Genomic DNA, 14,071 nt, shown 5'->3' on the forward strand with positions numbered 1-14,071 from the left:
GCCCGGCACCGGCAAAATATTCTTTTCGAGAATTCTTTCATGCATTTGTCTGAAACGTGCTGTGTATGCCCGGAGCCATTCCGCTATATATACGCATACACATTTGTAACACACGCAATAATATTTGTCTTGCATGAAATGTGCCGTGCCGGTTACGCTACGTGCCTGATAATATAATATTACCTTAAATTCGCGTTGACGGAATTGAGCCAAGCGATACTCCGATACTGAATCCCATACACGGCCTGGGGAAAAACATCTACGAATCCGTCCTAACGAAGATACTTCTTCTGGGGACGAATCCGCTCATCCTACCAAGCCCCCCTCCAAAAAAATTGCAAGCCTCCCTCGTCAACCCACCGTTACTCCCTCTCCCCCCATTTTCGCTTTCGTTTGATAACTGAAACGGGTCTGACTTGCGAAAAAATTAGAAGTGAAGGAGTTGGCAAGTTCAAGAAGCTCCCTTCGGCGGAAGTCAAGATCTTGGACTGTCGCCAACTTGGAGAAAACACCCAGGAAGGAGATGAAAAGAAAATTACGCCTCAGACTCGTTTCGAGTTACCGTTGCTGGTGCCACCCTCCCTGACTACGTTATGGTGGCACAAATTGAGACTACCTGTGCGACTCTTGGTGCCCAAGCCCATGACTTGAAACAAATGCAAGTCAGTTGGTTACACAGTAGATTATTGCGCCAACAAGGAACGCTGTGCCACTTGCGGAGAGCAACATGTGGGGAAATCCTGCAATGCGACTGAGCTTAAGTGTCCATATTGCGGGGGATCCTCTCAGCTTGTGAAACTTACAAGAGTCGCTGGGAGAAACAGAAGCGCTCTTTGAAGGAACGCTCAAAACGCACTTTTGCGGATATTTTAAAGGGCGCTTCTCCACTGGCCCAACAACAACAACCAATCAACACACAAAATGTCTTCGCCATGTTGCCCGTTGACGAAATGGAAGAGAACACAGCTAACGGGGCACACCATTCATTTTCCAAGGGAATCCCCGGCGCAAAAATGTGACCACTCCCAAAGTTCAAGGACAAGCCCCTCCGGTGATACCCCCTGTTAGCATGCCTAAAAAATCGAGTGCAGCGGACAAGCAAAATCAGGTTCCTCCTGGTTTCCGTGGGAATAATTCACCTTCGAATGGCCCAGCACTCGAGGGGACATCAAAAACCCCAACTGTCCCTGTTTTTCCGTCCAGTTCAACTTCCCAATCGGGATTTATAAAGTTGACTGACCTTGTGGATCAAATCTTCAAGTGTTTTAATGTTTCCGACTCCATCAGAACCATTGTCATCTCAATGCTTCCAGTATTAAAGACAATTCTGCAACAATTGATGCAAACATGGCCCCTCCTTGCAATGATTATCTCTCTTGATGTCTAATTCAAATAGAGAGGTCGGAGATATCACTGTTTTACAGTGGAATAGTCGTAGTCTTATCCCTAAATTGGATACATTCAAATTTTTAATTCATAAGTTCAATTGTGATGTTTTTGCTCTGTCCTAAACTTGAACTTCTTCGCGAGATGATATCTCTTTTAATATTATACGCTTGGACCGAAATGACAGATACAGAGAGGTGCTATTGGGGATCAATAAGTGCCACTCATTTTTTCGTATTGACCTTCCACCTATTGGAGGGATCGAAGCTGTTGCTTGTCATGCAAACATCAGAGGCAAAGACCTCTGTATTGTCAGCTTGTGTTGGCCTCCGAGAGCTGCGGTTAACCGCAAGCAACTTGTTGACATGTGCTCACTCCTTCCTGAGCCACGATTGATCTTGGGAGACTTCAACTCTCATGGAACTGCCTGGGGGAACAGTACGACGACAATCGTTCATCTTTGATATATGACCTTTGTAACAGCTTCAATATGACCGTTTTGAATACTGGGGAAACAACACGTGTACCTAAACCTCCTGCTAACCCAAGTGCTCTTGACCTCTCGCTTTGCTCGAATTCACTATCGTTAGATTGCAAGTGGAATGTAATCCAGGACTTCAACGGTAGTGATCACTTGCCAATCAAAATTTCCATCACCATTGGGTCGAATTCTTCTGAATCTATAAACATGGCATATGACCTCACAAGACACATTGACTTGAAAAAAATATGCGGGCGCGATTGCTCTAGCCATCAATTCCAGAGATGGTTTCCCATCCCAAACCCATCCCAGGTTCCACTATTCGTCGAAGACCTCCCAATTTATGTTGGGATAGCCAATGTTCCAAGCTTTATGTAGAAAAATCGAATGCATTTAAAGCTTTTCGGAAACGTGGAACCCCTGAAAATTTTCAAACGTATTTTGCCCTTGAGAATCAGTTAAAAAATTTGATGAAGGGGGAATAGCGTGCTTATTGGCGAAATTTCGTGGGAGGTTTGTCACGAGAAACGTCAATGAAAAAATTATTGAAAATGGCTCGAAACATGAGAAATCGCTCTTCAACGAATGAAAGCGAAGAATATTCACATCGTTGGATTTTTAATTTTACACGGAAGGTTTGTCCTGATTCTGATCCTGTGCAAAGAATTGTTCGAGATATACCACAAGATAGGTGCGATCTTGATTCCGAATTTTCGATGGTAGAATTCTCTCTTGCTCTCCTTTCTTGTAACAATTCTGCTCCAGGATCGGATCGAATTGAGTTCAACTTGCTGAAAAACCTCCCTGATGTTGCGAAACATCGCTTGTTGAATGTATTCAATCGGTTTCTGGAGCATAATATCGTTCCAGATGACTGGAGACAAGTACGAGTTATAGCTATTCAAAAACCCGGAAAACCCGCGTCCGACTTCAATTCGTACCGCCCAATAGCAATGCTGTCTTGTATTCGGAAATTGTTGGAGAAAATGATCTTGTTTCGCCTTGATCGATGGGTTGAAACGAATGGCCCACTCTCAGATACACAATATTAGTTCCGCAGGGACAAGGGGACGAAGGATTGAATTGTCATGCGTTGCTTTTTTCAGAAATTCAATTGGCTTACGCCGAAAAAACAAATGGCTTCAGTATTCTTGGACTTAAAGGGGGCCTTTGATTCTGTTTCAATCGAGGTTTTGTCAGACAAATTACACTCTCGGGGTCTGCCGCCCCTATTGAATAATATGTTATATAACTTGCTTTGTGAGAAACATTTGAACTTTTCTAACGGAGATTCGGCAGTAAGTCGGGTCTCTTACATGGGACTCCACCAGGGCTCACGTTTAAGCCCTCTTTTGTACAACTTCTATGTAAGCGACATCGACAATTTCCTTACACAAAATTGCAGCCTAAACAACTTGCAGATGATGGAGTGGTGTCTGTCGTAGGATCAAACGAATCCGACCTGCAAGAACTCTTACAAGATACTTTGAACAATTTTCAACCTGGGCCATTGGACTAGGGATCGAGTTCTCCACGCAGAAAACAGAGATGGTGGTTTTTTCTAGGAAGCATAAACCAGCAAAACCAAAACTTCAACTTTTGGGTAAACCGATCACTCATGCTATGTCATTCAAGTATCTTGGGGTCTGGTTTGACTCCAAATGTACTTGGGGGCCCATATTAGGTATCTGAGTAAAAAATACCAACAAAGAATAAACTTTCTCCAAAATACACCTAATTAAACTCGAGCGAATTCAGTATCTTTGTCTCCGTATTGCGTTGGGAAGTATGCCCTCAACGCATACCATGAGCCTCGAGGTTTTGGCAGGCGTACTCCCACTAAAAGATCGCTTTAATTTATTATATCTTCGGTTCTTCATCCGGTGTAAGGTCATGGACCCATTGGTGATCGGAAATTTTGAGCAGCTGATCGAGTTAAATTTTCACTCTGGATTCATGAGTTCATATCATGAATTCATCTCCATACAGGTTGATCCTTCTTCGTATTTTCCCAACCCTGTTTGTTTTCCTGACTACATCAATTCCTCTGTACATTTTGATCTGTTCATGAAGGAGAAAATCCATGGAATTCCAGATTATCATCGATCGGGGATCGTTCCTACGATCTTCAATGCAAAGTATGGGCGTATCAATTGTGATAATATGTACTTCACTGATGGGTCCTCTATGAATGAGTCCACAGGATTTGGAGTGTTCAACGATTTTTTTAGCACCTCCCACAGTCTTCAGAATCCTTGCTCAGTGTATATTGCTGAATTGGCAGCAATACACTGGGCGCTGGACAGCGTCGCCTCACGACCTGTTGAACACTATTACAATGTAACGAATAGTCTTAGCTTTGTCGAAACTATCCGTTCAGTGAGGCCGGAAAAGCACTCGCCGTAATTCCTTGAGAGAATACGATAAATTTTGAGTGGTTTATCCAGACGCTGTTATGTCATTACCTTTGTCTGGGTCCCTTCACATTGCTCAATTCCGGGTAATGAGAGGGCTGACTCATTAGCAAAGACATCGAGCACGTTGTTTGGTCATGCGAGATGTATCTGGTCGCCAGATCGAATTTAGAAAACTCCCTTCGGGCTCGAGGAAGACAGCCCAATGTACCGGTGAGAGATGTGTTGGCTCGGTTAGACCTTGATTACATGTCCTATATATATGTTTTCCTCAAGCTATCGATCTTCGTGTGTGATTGTCCCTATATCCCTATACCCTTCTTTCCTCCCTTTGCGGGTAATTCGTCCCCTTGCTACAAAACAGTAGAATAAATTGAAACGTAAATATACGATAGATATACGAATAGATTTAAGAATTGAGTGTTCATCAACATTTCCTTATATCCCTTCCTTCTCCTAAAAATAGGTCACCCTTCTAAACTCGAGTATACCGCGAGCAATCGGTTTCCCACCTTACTAACCATAGATGTAAGAAAATTGTCTATATATATATATATATATATATATATATATATATATATATATAAAGTTTTAAAACTATATTTAAGAAATCGTATCCTTTGAACTTAGGTAACAGAGCCTGTAAAAATAAACGAATTAATAAAAAAAATTAAATAAATTGTATTTCATTCTGCAATTGCATTTAATAAACAACGTCAGAAGAAGGAGGAGCTTGAAAGAGCATCGCAGGCCATCAGGGACGGATTTTCTTTATACAAATCATCAAAAGTGTTTGAAAATGCTCGAATAGCACTGCTGAAAATGGCATTAACTGAAAAAAAAAATTTTACTCATCCGTTCATTCTCAAAACTCGCTTAGCCGGAAGAGATTGGTTTGGCGGATTCATGAAGCGCCTAAAATGTCACAATCATTGTCACCGAATGTCTAGATGCTGATTAAAAAAAAAAAAAACAGGGACCAGAACGATGAAAAAAAAATAAATTGATAGAATGAAAAGGTTGTTGTATCAACAATATCATTCTGATTGCATCAGGAGAAATTCACGCATGTAGACGAAGCTCTAAAAACTTAAATTTAAAGAACAGTGCCAATAATAGTGTTGCATTCATATTTAATGAAGTTGTTAATCTACAGAACCATTTCATGAGATTTAAGATTGTTGTTTACCGTTAAGCGTTTTCCAATGTTACCTACCCCTGTAAGGTATTAACTCAAAAGGAGAGACACAAACCGTATGCAAAGTAACTCTTGCCTCCGCGCAGATAATCCACTCTCAAGCAAAAGCTGAGTTTTCCGGAATAACTCATACCCACAAGCCCATCATCAAAATCCTTATGTTCCACATAGCTTAGAGTGCTTTGAAATTGGAACTTCCACCGAGACTTCCTTTCGGAGCAGTTCGTCTGTTGTGAGTGCGGGTGTATGTTTGTTTTCCTCTGAATTTCGTTTTGGGAGGGGAGGTCATGCACATGTGTGTATGCCATGCCAGCCAGCCATCCATCCGATACTCAAACGGTTCCATTCCAGGATCTTCCGGACGGAAAAGTTTCCTCAAGCGGAGATTAAGACGATACAAAACATTAGATCTCCTCTGCGTTCCGTCTTAATCTTTTAAATACATTTCCATGTAAAATGCAGCATCTTCCGTTCGAAGACAACGCGGTGGTGGCAGTGGCGGCAGCAGCTTTCCTCAGGCTTTTGTTTTTCCGCCCATCTTTGCGCGAAGAGGACTAACGCGCGTGTAAGAGAATACAGAATACAGCGAGTCGACAAGTTAAGCGTTTGCCTGTCGCTCCCCCCGCCGGCAGTCAGTCCCTCATGTTGAGATATGAGTGCCGTCGTCCTGGTGTGGCGGAAAAACAAAGCCGAGAAGAAAAACTGTTTTCCCACTGGATATTGAAAATGTCAACCTTAATGGAAGTCTCGTCTAATGCCGAAGCTTTCGCTCCGGGGACAGCCGGCTGTTTTGGAAGTTGATCCGGTAACAAAGTGATTGTACGGAGAGTTTTTCGACTTCCCCTATGGAGGGGCCGCGAGGAGGACGAGGACGTGATACTCTGGTTCGGTTCAGTTTTGTCGCGGTGAAAAGTTTCAACCTGAACACACGGCAAACTGTTGCATGGCTTGGGGGATCGCTGAGAGAGCCTGGCGCTCGTTGTAATTTTGCTATACTTCATTATCTTCATGGACCAGCTGCTGGCTTGGCATGAGTTTGTTTATACGAACAATTAAATATGCACAATTTGATATTTTTGTCAACCACTTACGATTGATGCGCTGTCACAAGAATGACAATCCTTGATGCTGTTCGTACCTGTAAAAGGAATAGAAAGAAAGACGTCATTACTCCAATCGATTTCGTTGAATTCTAAAGCGGATTAGAAAAGAAATGTCTTATGAATAATGTAGGATCGAGAATGTGTTTGTTCTCATTTGATTGAATTTGAGTCTTTTCTCAGTAATAATGTTTATAGAAACATCACATTTGATGCATTCGGAGACGATGACAAACATTATCAGGCAATTCGATTGAATTGTTGGAGCTTCAGCGAAATACGAACAGTGCCGGTTGTTCGCCGTAACCCGGAAAGGTTCCGAAGGATGGTATTTTGAAACACTCTGACGCATTCAATTCTAGACGAGTTTGGATTCAAGTCTAGAGAAACCTGAAGGTAAAACTAATTGGACAATTTCAAATTACAGCAGACGTTCCAAAATTCCACTTTTATACTTTATTATGTAAAACATATTTCTATTAATTATGTTTATTTTTAAAATGTGTTTTTTATGAAAAAATCCACCAATCACCGCATTCACTTTATGCACGCAAGCGGTTCCTCTCAGATTGTGATCATGAAATAGAATGATAGGAATGCAGAGAATGTTTTGAATATAAATATTTATATTGTAATGATGAGGTTTTAATGCAAATATTCAAAAATTTACAGATGAAATTGTAGAATAAAGGTTTGGACTACGTATTTCAAGTAATGAAAGAGCATCCAGACATAGTTTTCATTCGCATTTGTACAATTCAAAACTGCCTTTCGTGGCTGGTCATCTAATAAAGAGTCTAAGAAAAAAAGAAATCTGATAAAGAGTATCTTTCTTACAGTAACCACGATTGGCGATGTCCGGTAATCGTTCGAATACTGAATAAAAAAATCTATTTTTCACCGAAAAATTAAAGCGCAATCAAAAATCAAAGCGAACGAATTATTTAAGTCGATTAATTTATCCAAAATTAAAAGAAAAAAACACGATTTTTTATAAAAATTGCTTTGATTACATTAAAATCACTATGTAGGGACGTGTCATCCACCTCGTCATAAAACCTTGGTCTGCATATCTTTCGTCAGTGGAGTTTTGTCATTTTGTGTTGTCAGTATAACAGTGCATTTTTCATAGAAATAGCAAAAATCATAATTCTAGATCAACATGTCAAAAGTGTCTATATTCTTTGATCGATTCTCTTCACCGACTTTCTCTTTCGATAACCACGGCTTTTCAGACATATTTTGCTCCAGTTTTGCCATGTAGTTTGACAAACGAGGTCCCCTTTCACACTTCTTATCGTCGAACACATCAGGAACAATGAAAAAGAATGTAGATGAAGAGAATCGATCAAAGAAGATAAGCCCTTTTGACATGTTGATCTAGAATTATTTTTGTTTTGCGGTATAAAATACTCGGAAGGTGTTTGTTTATACTAACTAACCCGGCGAACTTCGTTCCGCCTGATCATTCTTGATGTGAATACATTCGAACATTTACATGTTCTTACTAAGCACAATCTTGGGTAAAATCCCCGAACTATTCATTAATTGATCTTTTTATCGGTCGTTAAACAATTCGATTTTGGCGACACAAAATATTCGGGCGTGTAAACGTGCCAAAAACGAACGGGTTTTTTGCATAATTTTCTAAAACTTTTTAGTGGTTAAAATATTTAGGGATCAATAAAAAAAAACATAACGCGAATATTTCAGTTTTTGCTCTCCTCGGGTATGTTATGGTATACAGATTTTATATTGTATCCCGTTTGAAAATTGTTTGGTTTCCGCGAAAAGTATCCATTTGTGTTGTTATATTCGAATCCGGTGGTGTTTGCTAAATTATCTTGATTATTTATCAGACAATGTGTTTTCAATTCGTTAATCGCAGGATTTTTTATTGCGAAGTGTCTTTCTTTTTGTCGCGTGTTTATCGTATGTGAACTGGCTATTTGTGTGAGTTTAACTAGTGCACCACGATTCGAGCAATAAGACATTATCTAAGTGGTGGTATTGTTTCGAATTACAAATTGATATGTGTGATTTACAAGTATGACCTCGATAATGGGCGATGTGTGTGTTTGTGTATTTGCCGCAATGATGATATCACCATAGGAGAAATGATGAGCTGCGAACATCTTGAGCTATGTTTTTTTCTCCATCATTTCTCTTCAATAACATTGGATGATGTGTATAATCCTTCAATCAAACATATAATATTTTTTTTGTCCGATAAAAATTAACAACAAACAAATTTGTGAGTTCCGCCATGCGATTTCCATGGGATAATGGTTGATGTTTCATTTATTTTCGTTGACTTTGCGGTGGCGAGTGTGTATGTGTGTGGCGCACTTGGCGCGAGTGTGTATATGTGTGGCGCACTTGGATTGTGCTACATGGACAACGTCCCATCAACGTGGGGTCAGCGTGGGAGAGAGAGACGTCGAGTGTTTTTTCGAGGAAGTCGTGTGGTCTCAATCACATGCACTAGCAGCGGCAGCTCGTTCATTTTATTATAAATCCGAATCGCAGGTATCAAGTTTTCGTTTTCGAGTTTTATATATAACTTGCAATAAATTGCAAATCTAGGTTCAAGATGCAAGAGTCCCAATTCGGAAAACTTCCGTGATCTCCGTGTATTACAATGGAAGAGCATTGATGTGCGACTAGGCACAAGTATTAAGTCCGATCCAAGGTCGAGCAGACCTTATCAGGTCACTCTTTAATATGTTCAATCTTCCAATGCATTTGATTTTCGAGTTTTTGCTCCGTCGAACAGAGGAGACCTTTTCAGGGTACCCTTCAATATCTTCAGCCGTTACGAAATCTACGTACGATGAATAACGAAATGCATGACCGGTCCGATAAGAATGTATATTTCCTTCAAATCTCATTTCACCGAATAGTTGAGAGTTCGCGTTTTTAGAATCGCGTCACCTACCGCATTGAGTCCTGATTATTCTTAACCATTGCCACTAACAACTATCCCTTCCACGATAAACGCTAGGGCACCACGCTATATAGGCGACCCTTCTGGCCTTCGGGCGGCGAATATCATACTAACATTCCTTGCCTTCCTCTGGTGACTGTAAGGACGTGGCCAGCGTCGTTATTGACCATTTGAAGCTCGAATCACCGAAAATTTCACAACGAGAATGATTTGCTAGTCCCAAGCGTCATTCTGTGTGTACTTTGTGCAATTTGGTTGGTTCAGGTCAATCACGGAGAGCAACTACGAATTGTACAGTCTACCCATACTCAAGCTCAAGCTCCTCGGGTATGTTATGGTATACACTGAAGACTCTACAGTTCCAGGGTTATAGATGGCAAAATATAGAATAACATATATGCCATGCGCAAAAGCTACGGGTACTCACAAATTGCAGATGTTTATTATTGGAAAAACTGAGAACCAATAGGGATTTCAAGAACGTTCAAATTCCTTTCAAATATGCCGCTTCGAAAAATGCATGGATGAGTCACGACATATTTCAGAAGTGGTTACATAAGTTTTTCGAACCAAATATTCGAAAATTTGGGAATCGAACCAAAGGTCGTTCTCCTTCTTGACAATTGTACGGCCCATAATTTCCAACATGGATGACAACTTGATAGAGGTAAAATTTCTACCGCCGAACGTGACCCCTTCACTACAGCCCATGGACCAACGGATCATTCAAATTACCAAAACAAGATACCGAGACAAATTACATCTTAAAATCGCCAATGAGGCTGACTTTAAGCAACGGATTAGGAAAATCAACCTTAAAGACGTTTCTTTTTGGCTGCATGGATGTCTCCGAAACAGTGATTCAACGATCTTGGAAAAATATAGGCTAGTTGGTACTGCTGCACGGAGACGACGTTCCTTTGCGTATATTGTTCAATTCCCAGATGGACATCGACACAGTTAAAACAACGGAATACCCCGAGGAAGAATTTTGCGTTGATGAATACTCAGACACGAAAATTATCGCTCTGGTACGATAATTGGTAAGGACGACAAAGGCTGCGACAACATAGAGGTAGAAAAAGATGACGAACATTTCTTGAATAAACAAGGAGACGAAGATTCGATTTTGGTGGACATCGTACTTCCAGGTCCAGCATTGACCCGAACCCACCAAGTCGCTCTAGAACTAACACCCGGGTAATCGAATGGGCTGAGGACAAACACTTCGAGATGGCTGATATGTTGCACCTCAGAATGATTCGTAATGTTGCGCTGCAGATGTGCTTGGATGAACTTTTCTGAATACAATGTTGTTTGTCATGAATTGAGATATAGTTTGCATTATTTGGAAATGCAAACAACAATCACTTGAATAAAGATGAAATAAGAAAAAGAAAATTAAGTTTTCAATAATTATTTCTTAAAGACAAAGTCGTTGGAAACTACAAATGGCTGCCTCTGAGGTTTTTACCATGCCATCTAGCATTTTTTGAAGTACACATCTCAACAAATTCAAATATCTCATCCCTGAAATTGTTACTCAGAGCTTGCTGCAGTGCAGCATGCATGGATTAACAATTTCAGGTACGGCACGTTTGTGTAATTAGAGGCGTCACATGATGAGCATGGTACGGTTCTGAGTACTGTTTTGATCATGCCCATTATATTACCGGAGCCATATTCCATATCCCATATATGCCATATTCCGGAACCAGTTGACCGATTCCAGCCATTTGTATTGGCAACATGATGGATCATATTTTGTTTCTTTTGTTGAGCTTAAATTGGTTGAATGAAGGACGAGAAAACCGAAAAATAGGATTTAAGAAAAACCGTAAAGCATGTGCCAAGATCTAACCGTGCAAAAAACGAATCATACCAAAATCGAGCGGGATCTGTACTTCTAGCGAAATTGGTCATCATAATATGAAATTATCATCAGACACAATTCTCGTTCAAAATTCTTGAATCATTGTATAAAAACATGTTCTTTCATTACAAGGAATACATCTTTGTTACGGAACAGCAAATGTTCATCTTTTTTTTCTAAAGTGCTGTATATGGAAATTATATGAGAAATAAATTTTCCGAATTTTCCTACCTTCCTTGAGAGTTTTCTGAAAATTTCCAACTTTTCTCCCGTTGGAGGTGGAACCCAACCCAATTAATCCGACCCTGGAGCTATCGTTTCGGTTTTAATCAATTTCAAAAAATTGCTTCGGAAACTGTTTCAAGAGAAAATTATTTTCATTATTTTTAGAAGGATTTTCCGAATTTTGTCATTTCAGTTTTACGTATTACATCATATGTTCGTGGCTACTGTAAGCGATATTGAAACAATCTTATTTATTATCAAAAGTTTTTACATAATCTAATTTTAAGAAAAAACTTCTCAAATAAGGTAAATGTTACCTTCGATTGAATGTTTTCCGGGTAATATTATACAGGATCTTTCAGATTAAACGCTCACGCAACAAATTTTAATAACTTCTACAAAAGTGAACCGATTGTTATTTTCAAAAAAACAAAAATAACGCTTTACGATGTAACCTTTTTTCGATAACGCGTTTTGAACGGTGAACAAAATTCTTCATGCACAACTCTGCCATTACGACTTCGATGCTGTCGTAAATCCGAGTTATTTCTTCTTTAAGTTCCTCCAAATTATGTGACTTATTAACATAGCAACGGTCCTTCACGTACCCCCAGAGGAAGTAATCGACGACGAGGAATGTTGAAATTCTTACCATACGAGGACAAAGTTTCATTAGGGCTTCGGTTGCTCGAGTAATACGATTGCACTAAAAATACACTTTCTTGTAAATTGTCCATCTTGACACTAAAAACCATGGAGAATGTAGTGCTACCATCGACGGAGCGAAACAAAATTTTGTATGGAGCTATTCGATTCTTTTGCTTGAGCGTTTATTCTGAAAAACCCTGTACCAGGCAATAGCCCTGAATCAACCCTATATTCACATACCGAACATCGAATAAACGCTTGATAGTCTTTATATTCTAATATAATCTATATAACTTAAAAATGGAAGGCCAAATAGTTGTGTTGCTAAGCGTAAAACTCGAGAAGGCGATGATCCGATTTGAGCCATCTTTATTTTGTTGTATTCTTCTCTTCCTGTAAATCAATATAGCGGAGAGAAAAATCGGAAAATTCTAAAGGAAGGACGGAAAATCCGGAAAACTTAATACCAATATGTTCTACAATTACATCATGATAAACGTTGATATTCCATTCGATATTTGCGCTAACGGAATTGACCTTCGTTCGAAAGTGAAAAATGGTTTTCAGGCAAAATAGCGCGCTCCTGTATCTTCTATCATTAAAAAATGGGTGGGTTATATCTATGATATAACCACACGGTTGTCGTGGGACTACCTTATAGTACCAATCATTTGTTTGTATTGATTAAATTTATGATTGAATGAAACAATTCTCGAATTCAATTGAATTCAATATATTTGATTTATAAGTAAAAAGATTGTATAATTCCATATAAGGTCAATTCATGCATTGTTATAGATTATGTTCTTCTGTGTTGGGGAAACACATTTCACTCGGAATAAAAATACCCCCGACTTTCATGTATTTGCAATGCCGATTTCCCCACGCGCCATGGATTTGAAATCTGTGTTAGGCAAATACATTCCAGTCGGAACAAAAAAGCCCCCGACTTACATGTATTCCGAATGCCAATTTCCCCACGCTCCATGTGTTTGAAGTCTGTGTTAAGGAAACACATTTCAGTCGGAACAAAAATACTCCCGACTTTCATGAATTTGCAATGCCGATCTCTCCAACGCTGCTTGGTTTTGAAGTCTGTGTTAGGGAACACATTTCGGTGAGAACAAAAGTCCCCATACTTTCATGTATTTGCAATGCCGATTTCCTCAAGGCTGCTTGGTTTTGATGGCTGTGTTAGAGAAACCGTAGATCGGGCCAATCAAAATGAGGCAGTTATGGCGTTTAGATAACGCTTAACATTTTACAGTTATTCAATTGTTATCTAATGAAAAATAACATTTTATTAATTGCGATAGAAACGTAGAAACCTTCCCCTTTCAACTGATGCAAACATCTTTCCGATCCAGTAAGAAATGTTCGAGTTATAAGCATTCAGAATCTTTCATTTTTTCCTGCATGTTCTGTGTTTAGGTTTTCATTTTACCCCCCATATACTCCGGTTAGACGTAGTCCCACGTCAAAAAAAGTATGGAAGTCCAAATGTGTTGGGAAGTGCAAAACTCTAGAAAGGAATCATCCGATTCAGGCGTTGTTCAATTTGATCTCGCGTTTGCGGAATTATGCTTCGTGTTCCGTTGATATGAAGCGAGAATGGCAATGGATTCTCAGATGGAATAACGGACTTTGGAAATAACAATTATGAATGTAAATTTATTTTTTGTATCAAACATGTGACAATGGGTGACAATGGGTCAAAGTAATATATTAGGTTGAGGAAAAAGTTATCCATTATTTTCTCGTTGGCTGGCTTTAGTGATCAATATCTCGTGTAATATCGA

At 39.6% G+C, this 14,071-nt stretch overlaps 1 protein-coding gene across 4 annotated transcripts in view; it reads right to left on the minus strand.

The window, feature by feature from the left end:
• The window catches only part of LOC129775535 (discoidin domain-containing receptor 2), a 631,586-nt gene that overhangs the window by 491,870 nt on the left and 125,645 nt on the right, over positions 1–14,071 (minus strand). The window contains exon 3 of one of the 4 annotated variants that reach the window (XM_055780376.1): positions 6,571–6,617. The exons of the other annotated variants lie outside the window; for them this stretch is intronic. The gene's annotated coding sequence lies outside the window, so the exon portion shown is untranslated. The remainder of the gene's footprint in view (positions 1–6,570; positions 6,618–14,071) is intronic. 4 annotated transcript variants of the gene reach the window in all.

Source organism: Toxorhynchites rutilus, chromosome 3, assembly GCF_029784135.1.
Source record: "Toxorhynchites rutilus septentrionalis strain SRP chromosome 3, ASM2978413v1, whole genome shotgun sequence".
Classification (NCBI taxonomy): domain Eukaryota; kingdom Metazoa; phylum Arthropoda; class Insecta; order Diptera; family Culicidae; genus Toxorhynchites; species Toxorhynchites rutilus.